Raw genomic sequence first — 18882 nt, forward strand, 5'->3', positions numbered from 1 at the left:
AAACATCGCTGGTTTTCCATCTATGTTCCCGGCAAAACGGCGATAACCTTGTTGATACGACCCTGTGGTCGTATCAGCAGAATCCACCCCCTATGTTAAGGATGTCTAAGTCAGGATTTTAGCAGATGTTAGATTTTGGCGAAAACAGCTGTTTTCGCCAAAATCTAAAGTGTGCTAAAATCATGTGGGCTAACTTGTAAATATTGCGATGTAAACATCAGCGATATTTGCAACGTTGTCCATCCGGGGTACGCCCAGTGACGCCCACTTTGCATCTCATTGGAGATGCAAAGGGAGGCGTTGGGAGAAAGGGTGCTAACATGCGATTATGCATGTTAGCACCCTCTTGTAAATAGGGCGCTGGTTTTATCTCCGCTTTTTAGGCTCTTTAAGCCAAGAAAGCGGACATAAAGCCCTTGTAAATATGCCTGAGTTTTATCGGAATTTGAGGTAAGTATTAAAGACATACAGTATGTGTGTGGTAAGTTAGCTTACTTTCAGGGGCTGGACAATTTGGTAGATAGTTGGGATGCAGCTTCAGTTTTCCCTGAAACTTATCACACTAATAACATAGATAGCATACGTGACTCTTACAGAAGACAGAGCAAATGCAGTTTCAAGCAAATATAATATGAAATCTTTGGAGCACTAATACCCTCAGTGGGCGTGGCCTTGAGCGATGTTACCATTGGAAAGCTGTCAACGGTTAACCCTAGTAGATAGACTTGCAACTAACACTGCAGGCACCTTGACTTTCACTAACAAAGTACTGCCTGCAATGACAGCCAAGATCGCATGGAAACACCACGCCTTAGGCATGCTCCTCGCCACGGAAGGAGGAGTTTCCATGCGAGGAAATATTGCGCGTACATCCCTAAAATAGATATCCAGATTGACAGCTAACTTGTTAACCCCTTCCACGCTGCTGACGAGCTGGGCTCGTCATGAGGTAGCCTCCTGCTACGCTGATGATGAGCCCAGCTCGTCACGTAATATGCGGTTTCGCAAAACTCCGCGTACGAGCGGAATTCCGCACGCACGCATGCGGTTAATATCACTAATATCACCCATGAACTGACTGAACTGGAAGAGGCAGGTCTGTCACAGACTACACCGCTTCCGGTCCAGTTGTTGCCGCATAACAAAGAGTAAGGGCCAAATGTACGACCATTTTTTGCGGTCGCAAACAGGTAATCAGCTCGTTTGCACTTGCAAAATAGGTCTGCGCATGTACAAACCCTATTTTGTGAGTCAATAACGTATTACCGAGTCGCAAATCAGGGTTTGCAATTACCTAACAGGAAGGAGTGTGTTCAGGGCATCCCTTCCTAATAGCAAATCCCACTGCAATGTAAGATTGTTTACGGCCACACTTGCGTCCCCAAGCACTCACAGTTTACCACCCATTTCAAATGGGTGGTAAGCCACTCACAAAAGTGAAGGGGTCCCCAGGGGAAAATACTGAAAATATTTTCTAATAGCAGGCAGTGGACTCACAGACCACTGCCTACTCTTAAAAATGAAACAGAAACGTTAGATTTTTCTTTTTTAAATGTATCCCATTTTCCTTTAAGGAAAACGGGCTGCATTTTTTTTTAACTGCTTTATTTAAAAAAGCAGTCACTGACATGGTGATCTGCTGACCCCAGCAGGCCACCGTCCCTGGGAGTGCTGGCCAATCCCAATGGGGTTACAAATTGCACCTGCTTCATGAATATTAAAGAGGCCGGCAATTTGCAACCCCATTAGGAATCGCAAACAATGTCTGAGATGACGCAATTTGTGACTCGCAAATTGTAAAGGTTGTACATCTGACCCTAAATGAGACACGAGTTTGTGTGCTGACAGGGTTTCAGGGCTGTTTGAGGGGTTCTGGACAGGTCTCTGAGAGGAGGAGGCGGCAAGGGCTGTTTGAGGGGTTCTCGACAGGTCTCTCGGAGGAGGCGGCAAGGGATGTTTGAGGGGTTCTCGACAGGTCTCTCGGAGGAGGCGGCAAGGGATGTTTGAGGGGTTCTGGATAGGTCTCTGGGAGGAGGCGGCAAGGGATGTTTGAGGGGTTCTGGGCAGGTCTCTGGGAGGAGGCGGCAAGGGATGTTTGAGGGGTTCTGGATAGGTCTCTGGGAGGAGGCGGCAAGCGATGTTTGAGGGGTTCTGGGCAGGTCTCTGGGAGGAGGCGGCAAGGGCTATTTGAGGGGTTCTGGACAGGTCTCTCGGAGGGGGAGGATAGGGCTGTTTGAGGGGTTCTGGACAGGTCTCTCGGAGGGGGAGGATAGGGCTGTTCGAGGGGTTCTGGACAGGTCTCTGGGAGGAGGCGGCAAGGGCTATTTGAGGGGTTCTGGACAGGTCTCTCGGAGGGGGAGGATAGGGCTATTTGAGGGGTTCTGGACAGGTCTCTCAGAGGGGGAGGATAGGGCTGTTTGAGGGGTTCTGGACAGGTCTCTGGGAGGAGGCGGCAAGGGATGTTTGAGGGGTTCTGGACAGGTCTCTCGGAGGGGGAGGATAGGGCTGTTTGAGGGGTTCTGGACAGGTCTCTGGGAGGAGGCGGCAAGGGATGTTTGAGGGGTTCTGGACAGGTCTCTCGGAGGGGGAGGATAGGGCTGTTTGAGGGGTTCTGGACAGGTCTCTGGGAGGAGGTGGCAAGGGATGTTTGAGGGGTTCTGGGCAGGTCTCTCGGAGGGGGAGGATAGGGCTGTTTGAGGGGTTCTGGACAGGTCTCCAAAAGGAGAAGCACTGGGTTGTTTGGGGGGTTTTGGACAAGTCTCTGTGAGGAGGAGGCCAGGACTGCTTGAGGGGTTCTGGACAGGTCTACCAGAGGAGAAGCCCAGGTTTGTTTGAGGGGTTCTGGACAGGTTTCTGGGAGGGAGAAACCAGGGCTGTTTGAGGGGTTCTGGACAATTCTCCAAGAAGGAGAGGATGTCACAGTTTTAGGGGTTCAGGACAGGTCTCAGGGAGAAGGCCAGGACTGTACAAGAGTTTCTGGACAGGTCTCAGAGAGGAAAAGGGCAGGGCTGTTTGGGGGGTTCCGGACAGGTCTCTGAGACTTGATCAGCACGCACGCCCTGACCTCCACCGACTACATCCTCCTCGGGGACCTGAACTTTCACCTTGAGAACAACAACGACATCAACTCCACAACCCTGACTGATAACCTCGCCAACCTCAGAGTGAAACAACTCGTCACAACGCCCACCCACTCCACCCGCCACACGCTCGACCCCGTCTTCTCCTCAAGCCTGCACATCTCCGTCAGCCACACCACCAAACTCCTCTGGACCGACCACCGCTGCATCCACTCCACCTTCCAGAAACCCACCACAAACCACCGCACCAAACAGATCCCCACAGATGCTGGAGCAAAATCACCGAAGACCAACTACATGCAAACCTTGCGCTCAGCCCTCCCACCGAACCCTCCGACACCGACGACGCTGCCCACATCCTCAGACGCTGGATCGAGGACGGCGCAAACACCCTCGCCCCGCTGAAGAAAACCCCCAACAGAGACACCAGAAAGAGGAGGGCACTGTGTTTATTGGAGGGTCTGTGCGGCTGACAGATACCAGGGGGTAAGGGCAGACTGGTTTCTGGAGCAGGTAACAGCAGGTATCTGTAGGGGCGGGGGGTGCTCTTCAGAGTTTAAGAAGCAAAATACAAAGGCAGCAAAGCTAAAATTATTTGAGTGCATCCATGGTGGGGGCGGGGAGCCTCAGCAAAGCTCCTTCTTAAGACATTCATGTCCGGGGATTTGGAAGCCACTGACACCATTTTCAGTAACGATGTGTGTGTAAGTGGGTCACCCGCGCTCTGTCTTTCTGTTCCCCTTTCTATCACCCTGCTCGCTCTTCCTCTCTCTCTCTTCTATCTCTCTCTAAATCTCTCTCTTTCATCTCTCTTTCGCTCTCTCCCTTTGTCTCTCCCTCTATTCCTCTCTCTCTCCCTCTCTCCCTCTCCCCATCTCTAGCTCTGTCTCTCTTTCTCTCTCTCCCTCTCTCTTCTCTCTCCCCCTCTCTGTTTCTCTCTTCTGCTCTCTCTGCCTCCTTTACCTGCTCTCTCACTCTTACTCTCTCTCCACCTCTCTGTCCCTCCCTCCCCCCTCTCTCTATCTCTCTCTCTCTCTCTCTCTCTCTCTCTCTTGCTCTCACGGCCTCCTTTCTTTGTGTTCTTTTTCCTCCACTGGCCTCCATTCTCTTTTCGCCCCTTTCTTCCTTCCCCTCTCTCGTTTTCTCACTCTTTAGCACAAAGGCACCATTTAGTAATGTTGCGCTCCCTAGATGCCGAAGTCTTGAAAGAGTGTAAAGCAGAAGGATCTATTGCATGCAGTTTAGCGGGAGTGAACAAAAGTCTTTTGTAAATAAAAAATAAAGTTTGAGTGGTAGTTGCTGCTCTAGAAGACTTCCTTATTTTGGTCCATATATTATGCCAGGTTAGGATAGAAAACGAATCCTCTAAATCAATTTCCCAATCTTGTTCTATTTTAGATTTGTTCCTAGTGACAGAGATTTCTTGTGTTTTTTTGTAAATTTGGGATGCGGAGGAAGAAGATAATAAAAAAGGAATAGTAAGAGGAGAAGATTTGCTGTAGGAAACGGAGAGTGTAAGGGAATCGTAACTTTTCTGAACTGCTACACTCAATAATTTATGATGGAAATTTAGAGGAAGAGAAAAGCGAGATTGAAGGGAAGGAAAGGGAACACCAACCCCCTCTTGAAAAAGTTGATGAGTCCACATGAGACCAAGATCCCTCCATTCTTTCCAGAAAAGAGTTCTATTGCGTATTTTAATAAGAGGGTTATACCAGACAGGGGAGTGTAGAAATCGTGCACGATCATCCAAATCACCCAAGAACAGGGGATGAAAAAAAATTCTCGAATTTTTAAGGATAGGAAGAGACATCTTTTGTGGAATATGTGATAAAGAGACAAATTCTTCAAAAGTAAAAGGATGGAAAAAGGAGGATTCAATTTCAACCCACAACGGCTGAGGGATAGTATCCGATAAGTGATCCGATACTCTACCCCCTTTTCTAGAGCATTGAAAACGGTGAGAGTGTAGGAGGCGGAGGTGGTTAGGTCTAAATGCTCGGGATGAGTGCACCAGCTTCAGCCTCTGTCTAAGGTACACAGGTCCCTTGCCCTTCAGAGCCCTGAAGGACAAGACCAGGGCTTTAAACGGGATGCGGGAGGGCACCGGGAGCTAGTGGAGTTTCCGCAGATGCGGGGTAATTGAATGGCGATAACGGATGTTACATATCAGCCTAGCAGCCGCATTCTGAACGATCTGCAGCCGATTGATAAGATATGCTGATGCTCCCACATATAAGCTGTTGGAATAGTTCAAGTGGGAGGTAATAAGGGCATGAATGATCGTCCTCCGAGAGTCCGAAGGGAGAAATGTGAAGATTTTCCTAATCATGCGCAGTTTTCCAAAACATGCGGAGGTGACCTTATTGATTTGGGCCTTGTAAGACAGCACATTGTCAACTAGAAAGCCCAGATTCCGGGCAGATTTAACAGGGGATGGAGGGGGGTTGAGCTCGGACGGCCACCACTCAGAAGGTAACAGAGGGGCCCTTTGGTTAAAAAACAACAGCTCGGTTTTGTCAGTATTAAGCTTGTGGGTATTAAGGGTCATCCACGATACAATGTTAGCAAGGCAGCGTTTAAAGTTGGCTAGACCGTTGTCAGAGCGATCTCTTCATGAAAACACCAGCTGAGTGTCATCAGCATAAGAGACCACTCTGACCCCGCAGGCTTCAATTACCTTATCTAGAGGAGATAGGTAAACGTTAAAAAGAGGGGGCTTAATAACATAACACATGATACGCATAACCCACTTTGCTTTGCATTGTGGGATTTGTGGTCTTGTATTTATAACAGTATGATTGCAGTGGTTTCCTTATTGGCTTACAGACGCAAACGCAGATAATACAAACACTCTATTTGTAGACGGGTGGAGAGCAGTTAGGCTTGTCAGAGGGTAGTGCTGAGCATTTGTTGTATTCACAGCGGCAATAAATGAGTCATACACTCAAGAATAAATCTGAGACCAATTGCAAAAATAATGTTGATTTGTACGTCATTTTTCAGAAATTCCTTCTACAGTAAGTACTTTTAAAGTTGTGAATTTTTAGAGTTCGCAAAATCAATCACATTTGTGTGCAAATACACACCATTGAAATCAATGGGAAAAAGACAAAAATGCCTATAAAATTATACAGTCAACTTTCAAGGTTCACCTCTCGGATCTCAGTAGTTAGCAAGGCCAGGTCCAATGTTTCACCAGCGGATTCTCAGGAGAGTCCCAGATTCGTCTAGTAGCAGGGTGCTGAGGTTTTTGGTATGGATTCGGCTGGTAGCAGGTTACTGAAGTCGTTGGTAGTGGGTGCACTACGGGAGAGGGGGCCACCTAAAAATGCATAGCACTCGGGGAATACAGGTAAGACAGAGGAGGCCCACTCGAGGGAGCAGGTCGCAAGAGCCTCAGGCCCACAGAAGCGCAGCTAAATCATCATTAACGGGGCCGTTTAGGCTGGGTGCAGAGCAGATAGTCCAGCCGGTCAGCATGCATTAAGATGTCCTCGCGGTCAGGAGCAGGCAGCTTAGAGAGACAATTTTGGGGTAGCTGGGCCACTCACGGAGTGGGCCTCAGGAGTCTTGGTGTCCCTCAACAAGTGCTTGCTTCCTGTGCAGCTGGATTCCGGAGGGACTCTTCGTCTTGGTGCACAATGCAGGGGGTCTGCCATGCCGGGTATTGGTGCAGCACAGCTCCGGTAGGTCCTCGTGTCCTCCAACTTCGTGTGGGGACAGATCTGACACTTCAAAGCTGGTGTACCACTCCTGATCCGGGTGCTGTGTCGGCGTCGCTAGAGAGCAGCAAGTCAGTAAGACCTGAGTCTGCGGATCGATGCCTGCTGTAGCAGGGGAGCAGATCCTCTGCTCCGAGGGAGGGTCTTAGGCAATTTGTCAAAGACAGATGGTGCTCCGGGGTTCTTGGAGTCCTCATCCGTGCAAGGCAGCACACCACGATGGCTGAGTCCTTAAGGCAGCAGGCAGGGTTTGGCGCCAATGTCTCTGCAGCAGGGCCTCAGTTCTCGGGCAGCAGCTCTTCTTTTTCCGTCTCTTCTTTGTGTTTGTCAAATCTAAGGTTCAGGATCCAACGATGCCACCTAAATACTAAATTGTGGGGTGTTAAAGGGAGTGAGAGGTAGTAGCCAAAGGGTTACCCACCTTCACCTGCCTACACCCTCTAAGTAACCACTTCCCCTGGGAAGGGGCACTACGCTAGCCCTGATAGGTTAATTTCCTGCTTTCCCAAAATGGAGGTTTTGGAAAAGTAGTGTCCACATCGCCTGCCCCACCTTAGGGTTGGTGCTGGCTGAATGAGAGCACACCTCATAATCTCACTACTTTCCCACCTGTTCTCCTGCCAAATGTGGAGCAGGAAAGGGGGGCTGCCATCCTCCACTATCTGGAGATGCCTGGGTCGCATTTCAAAGCCATCGTCGCCTTTGAAGGTTCCCACGATGGAAGACCACTCTAGCCTGGAGGAGGTGTGAAGCACCTGCGTTCAGCTGGCTTTGTTTCGGGTCTCCGAGAGTGGGGGCTCTTCCCCATGAGGGCAGAAGCATGTCCAGTGTTTGCAGGCTAGCAATGACTAGTCAGAGACCGCACCAGTGCTTCGCAGGTTTTCAGGGGACCATCTTAAGGGTCTCCTGTGTGCATTTATCAATACATCCAACACTGGTATGAGTGAGGACTTATTAAGATGAGATGTTTGGTTCCAAACATCTTCGGGTACAGTGAAGCCATCATGAAGCTAGGAAACTCAAAATGACAAATATCCCGCCCATGGATTCTCAATGGCTTCCCAGTGCACTAACAATATTCAAGAATGGACTGTACATTGTAGGGGCATGCCTGCTCATCCAGATATGGCCCACACATGGGATGTAGTGTACCTTGTAATAGGGCTCAAAGGCCTTCAGTAGGGTGACTTACCTATACCTCATGCTGTGTATGGGGTCCGGGCACACAGGGCTGTGGCCATGTCAACTCTTCGGTTTTCTCTGCACCAAGACACGCAGCCTGCCGTGGCAGAAGGCATGGCATTGGTGAGGGGCCCCTAGGTTGGCACAGACAGTGCTTCAGCCCCAGAGGGCCCTCTTCACTACCAATGCCGTTGGTACCTGAGTACCATTTCCTAGGGACTTATACTGGTTGCTGAAGTTGTACCATTCGTGGTACAGTGTTTTGGTAAAGAAATCTGGCACTGGGACCCTGGTTAGGTTCAGTGCACTTACAGTTCGAAATCACATCACGTACCAAGGAAAAAGTGGGGCAAACCATGTCAAAAGCGGCACTTTCCTCCAGTAATGCATAGATTGTGTGCAAGCCTCAGACACCGAGAGGAAATCGCCCCCTCAAGCACGCCGTGATGAGACCCGGCCTTGATTGATGGGATTATGTGACTATGAGTCGATAAGGTGAAAAGCCACCCAAGTACTCCTTAGAGAAAAGAGTGCACTCTCTCCTGGACTTTTCTAAAAAATGAGGCACATACTCATTCATTTACAGTAAAAGTGTCGGGGTGTCAGGACAGTCCAGGCAAATCCGGGACGTCTGGTCACCCTACCCGAGGAGCTCAGCTGGGCGCTTGCCTAGGCCTGGGCAAGATTGCCTGCGAAAACCATTCTATTTCTGAATTTCACATTAAGGGAATTTGTAACATTTCTTAGAATTTCACGTTATGCTTCACGTTTCACCCAGAGACATTTTCTGCTCGAACAAGCACCTCGGGGACTTCTTAATTCAGCGTGTGCACCTGAGTGAAAAAGACCCCGCGTGATATTGGCAGAGCCGGCCTCGCGAAACAAGTCTAATTACATGAACATTCACGAAATGTCATGAAATGAATGCACAGTTGTGTCCTCCCTGCCCCTCCATTGCTTGGGTCAGACTCGAGGGTGGATCTGACCGCCATCTGTCCACAATATTCACATTAAATGTTCAAAGCAAAAAGCAGGGGTGTGCACGCACCTCCCTCCAGGGCCTAGATATATGGGGGCAGATTTACAAGCCCTGTGCGACACATTTGTGGCGCCGATGAGTCACTTATGTGATGCAGCGGCGGCGTAAAGCAAGCGCCACGCTGCAACGGATTTACAACGTGACGCATCTAGGGAGATGCGTCACGCCGTAAACCCCTACGCCACATTATACCTGCATCAGCTATATTGTGGGCGTAAAAGTGTGGGCATTACATCGAAGGAAAGCCTCGAAAAGTGCCTGAGTGAAATCTACAAGATTTCACTCAGTCACTTTTCCGACGCCGCTGCGTCAAAACCTTGCGGCTGCTCAAAGCAGGCGTGACGCACAATGTCAAAGATAGGCTGGTTTGGAACAGTACTGGAGTTGCGTCGTGCCCGCAACACGACTCCAGCACTGCGCCAACCTTACGCCGGAAGATATGACACGCATCTGCCTATCCTTGCGCCACGGCATGCAGCATTGTAAATGCGACGCATCCGGGGTGGTTTTGCGTGTCGCAAGTTGACTGGCGCATCCCTGCTGATTTGCAGAGATGCGCCAGCCCTTGTAGTTCTGCCCCATGGATCACACACACAGATTTAACGTGTGACGTAAACCTCAAGGTACAGAAGTTATTCTTAGGAATCAGATGTTCTTTCAGTAACTGCTGAATGTTTGTGTGGGACACTCTCATTGGTCAGAAGGGATGGTTTGCCCTCCCCCCATGTCCTTGGGTCGTACCCCCACGACCCCTCTTCCACCCCTCACTACTACCTCCTCCCTCTTGTTCACGGCAGAGCTGCCCTAGTGCTGCAAGTGCCCATGGAAAGCGCCTTGACACCCCTGAGTTAAAAAAGCGCGGTATTAATAATTATAAATGAATAAAAACTCCATTTTGGATTCCTGAGGCGTTTTCAATCACTGCCCCTTCCAGAAAAGACCCAGGACTCGTTGCTGACCCCAGCGGCACCAGGGCGACCGGAGGCGGCGTTTGAGGATATCGGAGATCGATAGCTCCGGTCTTATTCATATCGAGATTGTTCAGGATCACACGGGGCGCCTGCAAACAGAAAACAATCAATAATGTGCACAGCCACAAATAATTCAGAGCGAGATATATTCAGCAGATAATAAATCTATTTATTAGCAGCGTTTAAATGTAAAAATATTATATGACAAAAAAATGCCAGAGAAAATGTATAAAATGTGGATTTCCTGAAATGCAATAGTGTGAGAAGATTCTTTCAGACTGAAGAACTGCTCGTACCAGACGCTATATTTTCTGCTGGCTTGCTGATTACAATCTCGTATTACAAAATATGAAAATTAGAGCGTCCTCTGGGGATAAATCAAGGGACAAATGAAAACTTAAGAAGTGGAAATATTTTCAGAATTATTTAATCCAATTAATGGTAAGATGTGTCAGGATGGAAGCGCGGACAGATGGCAGGAACACAGCAGCTTATTATAAACAGACTTTGAGGCAGAAAGATTACAGCGCGTCAGGAGCTCGGAGCGCTGGAGAAGGAATCTGTTTCATGAGCACTGTCCTTGTTTCCAAAGAAGAGAGTGTCGAGGCAGCGAGAGACCGCTCCTGCAGACTGTGCCCACAAAGAGTGAACCCATGGGCACTCACCCGGCGCCTCCCTCCACGTACACAGCCCAGGTTTGTACCCCAGGTTTGCACCCATTGTTCAGCGCTACATTCTTTCCTAGACAAGTGTGCGCTAGACGGATATCTTTACGTACACCCATAGCCTTAGCATCTGTGGGTGACGTCATCAATGACTGCTGAAGTGGCCAGACAGTGCCCTAAAAGTTCTTGGGCCAGATGTATCAAGTTAATTGCGATTGCAAACGCAGAAAGTCTCCAGCTCAGATCCGGGGCCTTAACAGCTACCTGGAGTTTAGGAAGGCCATTAGAACCTATCTGTTTCCTACACCATAGTCTCTCCCTCTCGCCTTTCCGTCTTGTCAGTTGTGTTGCTGCTAGCGCCGGGACGCCCCTTCGAAGGGGCAGCTGTTTTGCGCTTTTCAAGTATAGCTAACATAACATAACATAACATATCGTAATTTAGCCATGTGCAATGCAGGTAAGTAAAAACATACTTGCAAAGTAAGGAATCGCAAAATTTGCGATTCCCTATTTTGCGCAAGCATTTAGAGAATCGCAATTTGTGATTCCCTAAATGCTATTCAAGTATCCATCGCAAATTGCGATTTTCCTGTAAGGAATCGCACATTACCACCTACTTCAAGTTGGTGGTAAATTGCGATTTCTTTGAAAAATGCAATTTCATGCATTTTTCGAAGTGCCATGTAGCACACATACATAGGGCATGTATGTGCGCCACATGTGCACACATGCACATTTCAGGGGTGCAACAGGGTGTCCTTTAGGAACCCTTGCAGCCTTGAAATTGCGTGCGCAATCTGGGAGTACCTATTGGGTACTCGCAAATTGTGCACACAATTCCCATTCATTCCTATGGGCCTCTTGGAATGAATGGCCCATAGGAACGAATGGGAAGCCATTCCTTGTTTGGGACTCGCAACATGCAAGTGGCAAATAAAGAATGCATAGGAATCGCTAAATATCAGCAGATTCCTACATACATTGCATTTTGCGAGTTTGTAATAGCGAATCGGTAAAATTCGCTACTATAGACTTGCAAATTGTAATGTTGATACATCTGGCCCCTTACTCCGTGCAAAGTTGTGTCCGGTGTTACTGGCATTGGCACTAACTGGCCCCTTTCAAAGCTTGGATTACCGAGGTCCCAGTAAGGAGTCCTAACTGGTCTCCCCTTGAACCGGGCCAATGCATAGACTCTTGATTGCCAGGTCACGAGCAGACCAGTTAAGTGGAGCCAGAGACTTTTTTTATTGGGACCCAGCCCGTGGCGAGGCGAAGCCCAACTGACGTGGGAGAGAGCTATGTGCTGTTTTATGTCGTGGCTCTTTGGGTGACTTTGTTTTTTGTCTAGTCCTGTGATCCTCAGCTAACTGCCAAAACCCATTGGGTTACCTTATTTATTTATTTATTTATACGTTTGTATAGCGCTTGAATCACTCCGACAGGAGTATCTCTGCGCTTTTGACCAGAAATCAGCAGCAAATTAACAGTGAGGGAAATGGTTAAACTTCATTTTTAAAAAGAGCTGTTTTTAAAAGTTTGCGAAATGTCAGGTGTTCTTTACATTGTCTTAAGGCCAGGGGTAACTTGTTCCACAACTTAGGGCCAGTAGCCGACAAGGCTCTGCCTCCATGTCTTGCTTTTTTTATGTGGGGGACCACCAGAAGAAAATTGCTACTAGATCTAAGAGACCGTACTGGAGCATAAGGAATAAATTTCCGTTCCAGATAGATAGGTCCCTGTGAATTTAGGCATTTGTGGATCAGACAGCATATTTTAAATTTGACCCTCTGCCGTATTGGAAGCCAATGTAGGCGGTTCAAGAGGGGTTTGGAAGCAGTTCTCGGAGGGGCATTTAGAACCAGGCGAGCCGCCGTGTTCTGGATCACCTGCAGTTTATCTAATACACCCTCGTTAGCTGATAGTAGCAAACCGTTACAATAGTCAATCCGGCTGAGGATCAACGCTTGAACAAGCGTTTTCCTTACTGCGTCGGGTAAAAGCGGAAAGACCTTACGGAGGAGTCCAATGGTGTGGAAGCAGATCCCAGATATGCAATTGGTATGCTGTTTAAATGACAGGTCATGATCGAATCTGACTCCCAGATTCTTCACAACCTGTTTAGGTTCAGGGACTGCTCCAAGCTCTGACGGCCAGCATTCAGGAGTCCAGAGTATTTTTCGTGTCTCCAAATAGCATGATCTCTGTCTTGGTGACATTGCATTGGAGGTAGTTGGTAGCCATCCATTTTGCCACTTCTTTCATGCCTGTCAAAAAGGAGTTTCTGACCTCAGTGGTGAGAGTTTTAAAGGGGAAAAGGAGCTGTGTGTCATCAGCGTAAGATATGGGGATAAAGCCATATCTACGCAAAACTCCTGCCAGGGGTGCCACGTAGATATTAAAAAGAGTAGGGCTCAAACATGAGCCCTGTGGCACCCCTTTAGAAATCTCTGTTTCCACTGAGCGGTATGCACCCATGGTGACTCTCTGGGTGCGGCCAGTCAGAAAGCTCTTTAGCCAGTCAAGAGCCTTATTCTGAATGCCAGCGTTCGACAACCGTTGCGTCAAGATGGTATGAGACACGGTGTTGAACGCTGCTGATAGGTCTAATAGCACCAGGATGACTGAAAGGCCCTTGTCCTGGTAGGCATGGAGATCATCAGTAACAGACAAAAGAGTGGATTCTGTACTGTACTTGGGGCGAAAACCCGATTGGGATTCATCCAAGGCCTTTACCAGTTCCACATGTGCTGATAGATGGTGGTTTACATGCTTTTCAATAATTTTTCCCACAAAAGGTAGCAGGGAAATGGGCCTAAGATTCGTCAGGTCAGACCACAATAGGGCGGTGTTCTTCCTTATGGGTCTGATAAGCGCCCTTTTCCAATTTTTGGGGACAGCACCTGCGATGAGTGAAATATTTACTAGTTCACAGATCGTTGGACATAGAAGTTCATTAAGTGTGGGCATAAGTTTGGCAGGAATGGTATCCTCAGGACTACCGCTTTTAATTTGTTTTAAAAGATCCGATGTTCCTTTCAAGGATATCGGAGGAAAGACGTCCAGGGAATGTACAGCAGGTATACATTCCACAGGATCAAGGGGAGATTCTGTAATGGTCAATGGGGCTTGATTGGTCAAGATAATTTTTTCATAAATTGTATTGATCTTATTAGTGAAGAAGCATGAGGTGTCTTCACACAGTTGTTGCGAAGTCATATCAGGGGCTTCGCAAGCTTGAGGTTTAACAAAAGTCTGTAAGATCTGAAAGAGAATTCTTGGAGAATTTCCGGCCTCTTGTATTTGGGATGCAATGTAAGATTTCCTAGCACCACGGATTTCTTTATGGTACGAAGACAGAGCACACCAATATTTTTCCTTATCCTCCACAAGATGAGAGGTTCTCCATCTCTTTTCCAATTTTCTAGCCCCTTGTTTCAAAGTTCTCAAGTGATCAGAAAACCAAACTTCATGTTTTTTCCCAGGCCTAGATTTAAAAGTCTTTACAGGAGCAATTTTATCAATGACTTTCCTAGTTTCTCCTTCGAATTTAGCAAGGGCAGTATCAATATCGTCCGAAGGTAGAAAAATAGGAGGGATGAATTTCTCTCTAAAAATAGAGGGGGTGACTTTATGCCACTGTCTCCGGGTACCGGGCAAGGTGTTAGAGTGGGACAGGTTAGGTGCCTGAAGAGGAGTAGTAAATTCCACAATGAAGTGGTCAGTCCAGTTCACCTGAGTGGCGGGCGGGCATGATGCAAGCTGGACATTAGCGAACACTAAATCTAAAGTGTGGCCTGCTCGATGAGTAGGTCCACTATTTCTCAATGTTAGACCCAGAGCGGATAGATCTGTTAATAGTGTTTGCGCCTCATTACAATCTGAAATTCCAGCATGAACGTTAAAATCGCCAACTAGAATGAACTCCCTGTCATTAATGATATAAGGAGCCAATAGTTCGAGTAAAATGTTAGTAAAATTCCTATAAGGACCTGGAGGCCTATAAACTAAAGCGCCTCTGTGGTGTCCTTTAGGAGATACCTGAATTTTAAAAATCATTATTTCGATTTCCGCGGAACTAAGTTCCTCTAAAATAGTGACTCTCAGATCTTCTTTGTAAACCACCGCGATTCCACCACCAATTTTCACCGGGCGGTCCAATCTCAGTATTTTATAACTGCAAGGAATAGCAAGAGTTATATCCGGAGTGCAATGTGGTTTAAGCCACGTTTCTGTCAGATAACACACTTCCGGTTGGTAGGAAGAGATCATATCCCAAACTTCCATGGTGTGTTTAGAAAGAGATCTTACATTACACAGGATATTTTTCCTCCCCGGCGAAGGGGTGTTAGTAACTGACATAGGCATGATTGCCCTAATACGAGGGTTGTACATTTGAATAGGCCTAGTCCATTCAGTAGGAAATTGGGATTGACAAACGCGACATGAAAAAGGGCCTTCTACCTCTATCTGACACATGCAGGCATCGCCTAATGGTCGTGAGTTATTAAGGCAGCGCAGCGTCTTGGGGGAGTATGTTATATGTCCTGGAAGATGTTGCAATAATAAACCAGGAACAGCCATAGCCCCTAGCCCGTTCTGGCGCGGACGGGCGCAGACGGGCAGGTCTTTGGCTTGTCTTCGGCGCGTCTGAAGGCGCCCCCCTGCGCGCAACCGCTGCGCGCTTTGACCGACGAGTGGCTAAGTAGCCCCTGTGCCCTAAAGGCTAGAGCGCTAACCGCTCGAGTCAACAGCAGGGAGCAGGAAGTGTATTGCTCAGGCTCGTACCTGCCCCGCCCTCCGCTCAACGGTAATGGTTACCGAGTCGGACCGGGGCGGGCAGGCGGTATGACAGAGCACTGAGTGTTTATGACAGTTTTAAAGCCCCTGGCAGCGCTGTGAAGAGCGATTTTAGGCACAGTACCACACAGGTATGTATTACAATTAGTTCTCAATCATAACACACATAAAGAATTTCAATTTGCTATTCAATTAAAATCAGTTTTTTAAAATGCAGTCAGTGTGGCTTCACCAGCCCACATCCCCAGCAAAGTGTAAATGCAGCGAGCGGTGATTATACCTGGAGTCAGAAGCGGGGTCGGCCAACACTGCCACTGTCAGCCTTACCTTGACTTACACTATAGTCAACAAGACTATTAGGGTGCGGTTACCATCAGTGGCACCTTCATACAATGTTGCATGCTGACTGACATCTCTGCCCCATTGGCTGAAAACTGTATCCAATAAGGACCACCTTCACCCTCGTCCAATGGGAGATTACGCTTCAAAGTCAAAGAGTCAGAGGAGCGGAGCTAAACCTGGGCTGTAGATGGAGGATGCACTGTGATGAGGTGGTCTTTTTTAGTTTAAAGGAAGTTTATTTGTTACAAAAATAAGACATAATGCAATATAAAAAGAATTATACATATGCATAGAATAATACAGTGAAAATAATTGGGAAAGGGGGAGGGAGGTAAAGAAAGAAAAGACAGGGGATAGAAAGAAAGAAAAGAAGGGGGAGGGGGTAGAACATCTATATCAGGCATTATATGCGAAAAAACAACAATTATGCATAACATTTCCTACTTATATTGAAATATTCTATAAGGTGAACTTTAATTAAAACAGCAGTAATTGTAAAATCAAAGGGACTTGGGGACTTCTTCAATATGTGCTGATAGCTTTTTAGCTGAAACATTTAAGAACTCTTTAACGGGCATCCAAAGTATCTCTCTTTTAATAGCAAACGAGATTGGGTGTACATAGGCTCTATCTAATCTATGATTATAGCTAATGCCGTACCACCATGCTTGAAAATATACAGCCGAGGCATCTTTCCATGATTTGGTGAGCTGTTGAAATGCAACAGCTATGAGTAAATCAATAATATGAAAATTGCCAGAAGAAGAGGACCAAACTTCAGAGACGCTACCTAGAAAAATATGTAAAAAAGAAAAAGGAATATGGTAATGACAAATGGTATTAATTTGCCGCCAGACTTGGGTCCAGAAAGTATGAATTGCTGGCAGTCAAAAAGCATATGTTTGAGGTCTGCTAATAGAGTGTTACAAGACCAACAGGTAGAGATGTTAGGGTCAATCTTATGTAATTTAGCTGGAGTGATTAGGGGCCCGTTTCACAGAATGAATTTAAGACTCAATCCTAAACTTACTACTATTTTGGTATTCACAGAATGCACTTACTACTTTTGGCATTCACAGAATGAACTTACTATATTTGGTATTCACAGAAGTTAGGATTTTGTCTTAAGTTTGTCTTAAGACAAACTTAAGACAGACTTAAGACAGACTTAAGACAAAATCCTAACTTCTGTGAATACCAAAAGTAGTAAATTCATTCTGTGAATGCCAAAAGTAGTAAGTGCATTCTGTGAATACCAAAATAGTAGTAAGTTTAGGATTGAGTCTAAAGTTCATTCTGTGAATCGGGCCCTTGGAGTCTATTATAATTAAAAAATAAAGTTTGATAGTGTTAGCTGCTCTAGAAGATTTTCTAACTTTAGTCCAGATTTCATTCCACATTGGAATAGGGAAGGATTCACCCAAATCATATTCCCAACTACACTCTTCGTTAGATTTATCACGAGAAATAGGAATATCCATTATTTTTTTGTATATTGGAGAAACCGAAGGAGAGTTACTTAAAAATAATGTGGTAATAGGAGTTGAGGGAGTAGGAGCTTGAGAGGAGATTAAAGAATTGTAAGAAGCCTGGGTAACTGTTGTTAAAGATATATATTTAGAATGATGTGAAGAGGGAAGGGAAAAATGTGATTGCAATACTGAGAAGGGTACACAAATACCATCTTGAAAAAGTTGGCGAGTCCATTTGAGACGATAGAATAACCATTCTTTCCAGAAAATATACTTATTGTGAAGTTTAAGGTGTTTATTATATCAAATTGATGAATTTAAAAATTGTGTACGCTCATCTAGAAAAGATGAGAAAAGTGGCTGGAAATGTTTTCGAGCATTTTTAAGGGTAGGGAGAGATAATGATAAGGGTACATGAGAAAGAGGAATATATTCTTCAAAGGAAAAAGGATGAAAAAAGACTCTTTCAATGTCTACCCACAATGGGTAAAGATTAGAATCAGTTCCACTCTCAGACAATAACAAGCATTGGCATGGCCAATAGATCTCGCATTTGGGACCTTATAAGTATTTAGATATGCAGCACAATATCCTTGGTGCAACAACAGCAACTGTTGCGTGGCTAAACACTTATAAGGTCCCAAAGGCGAAACCTATTGGCTATGCCAATGCTTGCTATTTTTTGTTCTTGGGGGAAACCGGGCTAGTGCCAGGAGGGTCAAGGGTGAGTGGCAGTGAGGTGAGGAGTGAATGCCAGGAGGGACAAGGGTGACTGTCAGGCCATAAGGGTGAAGGGTGAGTGCCAGAGAGATGAGGAGTGAGTGCCACTGAGATGAGACGTAAGAGTCAGGAGGGTCAAGGGTTGGTGCTAGAGAGGGGAAGGGTGAGTGCCGAGAAGGGGAAGTATGAGTGCCAGGGGTGAGGGGAAGCTGCCAGGTCAGGGGGGTCAGGGGCTAGTGCCACTTAGGTGAAGGTTGAGTGCCAGGTCAGGGGGATGAAGGGTGAGTGCCAGGGAGATGAAGGTTGAGTGCCATGGAGGTGAAATGTAAGAGTCAGGAGGGTCAAGGTGAGTGCCAGGGAGGAAAACGGTGAGTACAAGGGGTGAAGGGTAGCTGCCTGGCCATTTCTGGGCAAATACGTGCAGTGGGAGCAAACCAACACAATCGAAACACACGCTCACCCAGAGCACCAGCGCTTCACAAGTTAATTGATAAGGGATTCATCCAATTGTCAATAGTGCCATGAAGGTGAAGGGTGAGTGCCAACGGGGCGAGTAGTGAATGCCAGGAGGGACATGGGTGAGTGTCAGGGAGGTGACAGTTGAGTGTCACAGAGAGTCAATGCTGAGTGCCAGAGAGGGAGAAGGATGAGTGCCAGGTGTGAGGAGTGACTGCCAGGCCTGAGGGGTGAAGGGTGAGTGACAGGGAGGTGAGGGGTGAGTGACAGACTGCTAACAGTAGTGAGCTGGGGTCTAGAAGGAGGTGCGGAGATCATCACCTGGTGTGTGCCAGGCTGGGACGGACCAGTGCCAGGCCAGACTTGGGTGGATGCAAGAACCTCTGAAAGGCAGGTGCCAGGTCACTTGTAACCTTAGTATATGAGTGGG

This window comes from Lissotriton helveticus, chromosome 3_2 (genome assembly GCF_964261635.1).
Source record: "Lissotriton helveticus chromosome 3_2, aLisHel1.1, whole genome shotgun sequence".
NCBI classification, from domain to species: Eukaryota; Metazoa; Chordata; class Amphibia; order Caudata; family Salamandridae; genus Lissotriton; species Lissotriton helveticus.